The following is an 8724-nucleotide window of genomic DNA, read 5'->3' on the forward strand; positions in this document are numbered from 1 at the left end:
CACCCACATCCGTGCTCTTCCGCAAGGACAAGCTCAAAGGTTCCACCATTATATTATTCAATTTAAATACTTCAATTACTAAAAACATTTCTACAATATAAAAATACATTAAAAAAAATAAAAGTTACATAATTAAAATCCTAAAAAATAAAATTTACATAAATAAAATCCTAAAAAATAAAAATACATAAATAAAATCCTAAAAATTACATAATTTTTAATGTTGAAGTGGGAGTATTTATAGATGAAAATGTGAATTTTGGGGAAAAAAATTGAAAAATAATTAAAAGTGTGTAGAAATCGGATATTCCCTCCGTCCCAGAAAGATTGTCCCAGTTCATTTTTTGCACTCGTTTTACAAAATTAATAATAAATAGGTAAAGTTGAAAGAGAGTAAAATAAGAGAAAGAATAATGTATATAAGACTATTCTCTACATTATTCTCTATTTTACTTTACTCTCTCTCTCTACTTTAACTATTTATTATTATTTTTGCAAAATGAGTATGAAAAAGGAAATGAGACAATCTTTCTGGGACGGAGAGAGTATAATTTATTGGGAAGTGAGAAAATATTTTTATTTATTTAAAAATAATTTTTTAAATTAAATTTGAATTTTAAAAAAAGAATAAAAAAAAGAATTTTCAATGGCTAAGTCGTTGACCAATCACAGCCCGCCACGTCGAGCTGCTCAGCGGCACGGACGTGCTCTTAGCTAAGAGCACCGCCCTACCGCTGGCAAGGACGGACAAGCTACATTGGCGGACGAGCGGTGTCCCTGCCGCTGGCATGGACAGACGGGGCACCAATGTGGATGCTCTAGGAGAGTAATTTTTTTTCTCATTAACAATCATACCTTAACAAACTTGAGCATTACATATCTATATCTAACACCACTAACACTAACAAATGATCTTTAATCATCATAGCAATAATATTTTGTCAATAATAAGTACTCCCCCATCCGCGAATAGGAATTCTGTTTTTTCATTTTGGTCCGTCCACGAATAAGAGTCTCAATTCACTTTGACTATAAATAGTAATAAGGTCTCACATTCCACTAACTCATTTCATTTAAAACTAATATATACAAGTGAGACCTATATTCCACTATCTTTTTCCACCAACATTTCTTAAAATCCGTATTGCCAAGAAATGAGACTCCTAATGGCGGACGGAGAGAGTATATATCATGTTCAGATAAGAAACTATAGTATATAAAAAAATGATACGGTAGTACATTATTTTTGGTGTTTTTTGAGCATGTTTTGTAACAGTGGAGGTTGAAGGCGTAGTGGTCATTCGCGGCCTCCAAATTTATATACAAATACAATTAAAGACGCCAAATATGCAAAAATAGCGAGTGCAGCAATCAATGATCGGCGGCTTCTCGTAATATTCCATAAGCAACAGAGAAGAAAAGCTCGAGATCGGGTGGCTGGAAATACCCCTCTTTTGGAGGCAAAATGCGATGCTGCACTCTCTTCTTCCTCGGCGGAGGCGGCGGGTGGCTCATTGTCGCCGGAATCCTGCGCCGCTCTTGCCGTGGGGTCTCCATACAATACAATTGTGTGATTGATATATTAAGAAGCATTAGGAGGCATCTTTATTTATAGATAAGTGAGAGTCATAATGTGGATAATTTGGAACTTCATCCACACTGACCTCATCAACAATCTTGCTCAGGAAGTTGAGTGCATCCACAAACTTGCTTCACAATCTTTGTTTTATTTTATTGTTTTTTATATCTACTACACCATTTTAAAGGGTAAACAAGTAATTCCCACTTTCTGTTGAGAATGAAATTCACCAAATAGTGATTGCGGTTGGTTGATTTCATTTTGATTTAGATTGAGAGTAATTTTGAAGTAGGTAGAAAGTGATTCAAAAAATATTATGCTGAAATTCGACAATTTCTGTTTTATAACGTTTAATCATCAGTTGCCAAGTTCATTCATTGGACTAGAATGTTACCGCTAGTTATGGAACAATAAATGAATCTAATGTAACCTATCTAATCATACTTAGAGCACTATTTCGAATCTTGCAAAGAAGAAAATGGCAACACTCATATATGAAGATGCAGAAAAACTCTGTAAATCCAGAAAAAAAAGAAGCCAACTACTATTATTATAAGCTCAAGGATGATAGGTATGCAGAAAACTCATAAATCTGATGAAAGGAAATGTAACTTGATAGCTACTCAGTGAGCCTACATATATTGCTCTGTAATATGGTTGCAGAGGAAATCGAGCGAAACAAAACATTGTCGTTTCCGTTTAAGCCTACACCACGGGCCTTCTCCAATGTCTTTATGCCAACTCCACGCCATTTTGTTGCTTTCCACCCACGAGTTTCCTGATAGAAGAAGAAGAAGAAGACAATAAGGCATTATCAACAAACGAGCATTGATAAACTGTTATCAAAAGTGGATGTTGAATTTATAAACTAGTATAGGTGATTAATGCCTAGCTTCTAACAAGCAGAAGCCTGCACGAACAGCGACCCGTGATATCGCCTTTACCAGTTTCGAGCTGAGTTCAATCAGCGGGCCTCCAAGAAGAGAGTGCGTATATGATGCGCCCTTTCCACCCTTGCAACATCCAGTGGCCGTCTTCGTCGATCACAAAATCCTTGTGGTAGGACGCCTTGACCTCTTTTTTAGCCATTTTCACTATCTCCCTATCCAGCGGAAGCTGCACGAATCCGGCTCTAGTGTTCCGGATCTGCCATTGCTTGTAAGTCTCTGGTCTATCGATCCTATCAGCTCCTTCACAAGATAGTACGTTCGCAACGCCTTGTCCAAACACTGTCTTCTCAAGAACCATCCTCTCATGAACCTCTCGGGGAATAATAGAGTCGAGCATGTCAAAAAGGGACGAGAAATGAAACATCGCCTCCCGGAATCTTGTAATGAAGAAAGGGACACCATACGAGCCATTCACAGACCCCTGGACGAAAACGGCAGGATTCATCTTCCTGATAAGGTTTAGAACAATATTTCTCGGGCTATTCACGAACACACTCTCATCGAGAAGACTCCTGAATCTGTTAATACAGCTTACCACAAGCAACTCGTCTTTCTTTATCACAAGATCACCAAGTTTTATCGTTTCCCATTTCTTAGCAATCGCGTTGAACTCAAACGGAATTCCAAAAGTGTCAGCATAACTAGACAAACGCCTCCCGGTCTCTTCAACCCTTGCTGATGGCCGGAAACCTGGACACGGAAGATCAATGCCAGTGATACGAAGCTTTGGGGGCCCACCGGGTCGAGTAGATAGACATTGCATAAAGCTAGGCCATTGGAAACCATAGAGAATGCCAAAATCGACAATGTGGAGCTTCGTGACTTTCTCAGAAACATTCATGATGGTTTTATTAGCAAAGAAATTAGATATCGTCCGATATGGACAGGTAGCAATTAGTATATGATAGGCCTTGAGGATGTCAGCAGCCGAGGTAGGGAACGTAGGAGCATGAGCATATGTGAGATCTCCATATCCAGCCATGCGTGCCTCGAGGCCATCAGCAAAGTAAAAGGCAAGTCTCTGCATCCCATCCCCAGACGGAGTAGCATGTTGTCGAATCTGCTTCAGGTAATCATTTGCTGTCCTACGGTCATCAACTGCAACGGCTTGTGCAAAAGGTTCAGTAAGGTTCTCAAATCAACCACACTTTTCCTTCCTCCTTTTTTCTTGCTCCTACCCTCTGAATGATCCTCTTGTGGAGTGCTTTTAGTTACTCCACTCAATTCTTTACGTAGCGCAGATTCGTTCTTTCCTCCACTGGACAGAAGAACCATATCAAACATTTCATCACTCACATCAGTATCGGAAGAAATGGCTGGCTGCTTGCTGCTCCTTTCCTCTAAGGCCTCATGATGGGGATTCTTCTTCCCCCTTGGTATATCAGGGGTCTCTCTCGACTCATCATTATTCATACTCATAATCAAGTTGCTGCCACAGTCAAGAAATTTATTCGCTTCTTCAGCTCCCTTCATGAATTGCATAGCCGACTCTTGCTCGCTGAACACATCAGAGATTTTGAGAGGGCTAACAGGTGACCTAAAGGGCCCATCGGCTAAGGTAGCATTGCTAGACGATGCAACGTACAATGACCGACAAGTCGAGTGTGGATCATTGACAGTAATATTATGTCCATTATAAAACCAATCAGGATAAAACGACTCTACATCACTAGGATCATAAAGACTACCTCTTGATTCATCAGGAAACGTGCTTTCGACACCCTGATCCGGATTGGGAGCCTGCTGATTACCGCTCAAAGCAGGACACTGCTCTCCGAGAACCTCATAGAACGACTGTTCTGCAGCTTGAAGAGCAGCAGACTCTTGAAACATGCAAGTTTCATCTTCCACTTCCTCTTCCATGAGGATGTGGTTTATGAACTTGAGCACATCATCACTAAAATCGGTATCCTCTGGTGACTGCACCCTGGTGTCGAAACTGAACTGGTTCGACATATGGCTAGAATTATCAGTTATGTTCCCATTTGAGAACCCATCACTAATCCTCAGATCATTGATCAAATTTGGCATAGGAAACACATCAAGGGCTTCTTTGTTTGATCTCATTCTTGAATTTGGTCCACTAATACTGCTGAAATTCTTATCCATTACCTACACTCCCAACAACAAATTCAAGACACAAAATTAACTACAAAACTAGAATCATCTAATATGAAATCATAACCTCCTTTAACATATATTACAACATCACTCCTTTTCCTCTTACCACTGCCTGTAACAAATGTCAAGAAAGTTTCAAGACTACAAAATTCACAAAATCAAAGTTCAACCCAGAAAATAAGACCCCCAAACAGTATTAACCGCCAATAAAAATGAAGTTTTAAATTCAACTGAATCAAATTAAAATTGAAGACTTATCATTCAAGGTAAATGAAATCTTGATTTCAAGTATACTAACTAAAGAAAACCCAGGGAATAAGAAGCTTATAAAGAACAGATAAAACTTTCAAAAACCTTGGACTTGCATTAACCAAAACCAGAAATTCAAAATCCTAAACCTGAAAAGGACCTACTTGACATTTATATATAAGCATAACTATATACACACGTGATCTCCGAGATGTTAGAAATAACATAACTAAAGAAGTAATAACTACAAATAAGTGAGGACATACCTTCCAAGAACCAGAGAAGACTGAGAGAGAGATGGTCTTTGAGAGAGAATAAGCTAAAATGCAGAAAATGGGTCTGCCCTTTGTGTACTATTCCATGGTGTAATAGTACTATAAATAATAACGTAAATAAGGAGCATACACTATAGAGTGCAAGCTGGTGACGTAGCCATTGATGACGTAGCCAGAATTCTAACGATGGAGGGCACATATTATTGTTAAAATTGTGAAGTATTTATGTAGATGACAACAAAAGATAGAGATTAGCAATGGAAACTACGTCCAATAAAAATATAAACATATCATACACAAATTAAGACAAAATTAATAAAGTAAGAAAGAGGAAGAGAAGGATATTTAAATTAGTGATTTAATGATGGTATACTTAAATTAACTGATATGATACTTAAAGTAAGAAAGAGGAAGAGAAGGATACCTAAATTAACTGATATGATCTTTCAAATGATAAGAAACGTTCTTGTCAATATGCTATAGAGGGAATACATAAATATGGAACCATTCTTCATGTCTGAGGATCATAACCCTAGTTATATTTACGGAAAATATAAAATCCTTTATTTTCTATTTAATCCATCAACAAATAAAAAATTTCATGTGTGATTAAATACACTTTAGCTCAAACTTAATTTTTAATGGATCAGTTGTGTTGGGCACTTGAAAGATAGTCATAGACATTGTATTAGTCACGTGTAAGCCCAAAATTCTAATAATCTCTCGTTTGGGCAACGCGTGAAACCAATTAATAAATATATACAAATCGAATAAGCGCTCAAAATATGCTATCACGTAGTGTTTTCCCGAACGATCTTAATATTAACTATATCAGCATCGGACTAGAGATGCCCAAGGTTTACGGTTTGGGCGGTTAACCACAAACCGTGAGATTTAACTGGAACCAAAACCATCACTTTTGGAATCGTGAGTCGGTTCAGGTTCCAAAATTTGGAATTGGAACTGTGTCAGAACCGCGAAAAACTGCAGGAAAACCGTGAAACCGAGCCGGAACCGCAAATATAATCAACAACATATCAATTATGGAGTGAAGTGTGTAATTAAATACAAGGTAGGCATACATGCCTATTTTCAGCCGGTCCTACCAAATTCTTAGTGAGATCAAACCAAAACCAAAACCAAAACCAAAACAAATTAGCACAAATAATGGAAAACACATAATACTTTATTTATGCAGATTTTTCTGGATAACAAATAAAGTAGCTAAAACATATTGAGAATATATGTTGCAATATTTAATGTATCTCCCAAAGTGATCGTGGCAATAAGGAATGAGAAAACATGCTCAATACCATACCTTTTAGAGTATTATTTTCAGTCTTTCAGCTACACCGTTCATGATAGACGACTCCGATATGGTGAACTGAGGGACGATCACACACTCTTTCAAATAGAAAGTAAAGGGTCATTGGCGTTGTTCACCTGAGCCATCATTTCTACCGTAGTATTCGCTACCACTGTCATATTTGACTCTCTTAATGCTTTTGTTGAGTTGAAGTCCAACTTCGCCTTGAGTATTTTGAACTTGTCTATAGCGTCAGACTTTTCATAAATTAAATATAGTTACCATATCAAGAACAGTGGTCTATGAATGATACAAAATATTGTTGACCATTCCAAATAGGAGAAGTGAATGGACCACAAATTCTTGTATGTATCAATTTTAAGACATTTGTAGCTCTATTGATACCTAACTTTTTATATTTGATCTACTTTTAAATAAAAAGGTAACATCTCAAGGTAACAAGCAAAACGTTCACATAAAGTGTTTGGAGAATAATATGAACTTGTAAATGACAACCTCTTTATAGTGATCAAACATTAACATTGTGTATCACACTACTTCCACAGTGTTTATCACCACGTATATGTGTGTATCTCGTGCCAAATATTAATTTTCCTTTCAGCCAACTAATATCAGACACACATCATCATCCTAACATTCACAATAAACAAGTCTAGACAAGAAATGTCACTTTGGCGACATCTTGCTTCAACAAGTGTATTTTGAATATAAGTAAAACTATAGGAACATGAGATACCACCAAAAAATTTGAATTTAAAAATTTAATACCGAATATAGACACTCGCCAATGAGTCAATGGGTTTCATGTTCCTTGCGAACTCAGCGAGTCGCTAAATCTTGACGGGCCGGCCACTCAAGTACCTCGCCAGCAAGCCATCGGGTTCATGTTCCCTGTGAACTCAACAAGTATCTAGTAAATCGGTGATTTTGCATAACGAAACAGTTCAAAAATTTTAACTAAAAACCCACAAAATTGATTTTCTCATATGTAAAACAAACAATTACGAATCATTTAAAGTCAAAACCAAACCAAGTTCATTCAAGAAAAATAATAAAGTATCATCAACAAAACCCTAATTTATGACGCATTCATAAGAACATCAAGAACACTAAACATTAATCACCGAACAAGAATATACATCTTGCCTCATAATGCCTAACTGAATAGGTTAGCCACAACAAAATAATTAAGGAAACGAAAAAACGTTAAACAACGAATGGATTCTCAATTCATATCAAAACTAATCTCAGCTTCATTCTTAATTCATAATGCCTAACTAAATTGGTTAGCCACAACAAAACTGAGACATTTATTCCAGTCTCAATCATGATTAAAGCAAATAAAAAACTTTAGAAAAAGAACAACAATGAATTAATTGACAATTCATCAACGTACATATTCACAATGAACTCACGCGGACCATTTCTATCCACAATCATATACATTCAAAATAATTAAAAGTGGTGGCCGTATGTATACCTTAATTGGAAAATACTCCAATATCGCAAAACCCTAATTCCGTAATAAAAAGGACTATAGTTGAAACTTGAAAGTGAGGGTTTGCCAATAATGCAATCTAGCTCTCATTTTCTTTTCTTAGATTGTGTCGTAGATAATTTTCTAAATTATTCAATCGTTGTTTATTTGTGGAACAAGAATATGTGTGTGTGTCGACATCAATTTCTATTTCTATTTCTAAATGGGGTACGGATTTCCTTAAAAAGCGAAGGCTAGTAGTTGGTGGTGGAAATCTTGAATATTTTTACAATATAGTTATCGGATTAATTATGATTTGGTATCTGATATTTGGAATATCATTTTGGTTTTCTCTATCTTTATTTGTTTTATGCAACTTTATGAAAATTATGGCTAAAATCACAAAGTCTAAACAAATTTTAGGCTAGTTGTATTTTCCAAAATTCAAATAATAAATTATGAAATTTCAAATTTTTTAATAATACAATAAAAAAAAATGGAGCAAATATGATGTTGAGTTATCACATATGTAAAACACAGTTTTGATAAGTGGTTGTCCAAGCATGTATTGATAAAATGACATGAACATTGTTACAAGCATGTATTAACGACAACAATAAAATGACATGAACAACTAAACTGCATTATTCTTCAGTTTGAGAAATTAAAAGATACTCTTTCTGTCTCATAAGAGTATGCACTTATGGTTGGGCATGAATTTTAATGCACAATTAGTAAAATAAGAT

The 8724-nt window shown here is 36.1% G+C and overlaps 1 pseudogene; it reads right to left on the reverse strand.

Moving 5' to 3' along the window:
- Positions 1 to 2220: 2220 nt before the first annotated feature.
- On the reverse strand, positions 2221 to 6486 carry LOC125222509 (annotated as a pseudogene).
- Positions 6487 to 8724: the final 2238 nt, after the last annotated feature.

Source organism: Salvia hispanica, chromosome 4 (assembly GCF_023119035.1).
Source record: "Salvia hispanica cultivar TCC Black 2014 chromosome 4, UniMelb_Shisp_WGS_1.0, whole genome shotgun sequence".
Lineage (NCBI taxonomy): Eukaryota > Viridiplantae > Streptophyta > Magnoliopsida > Lamiales > Lamiaceae > Salvia > Salvia hispanica.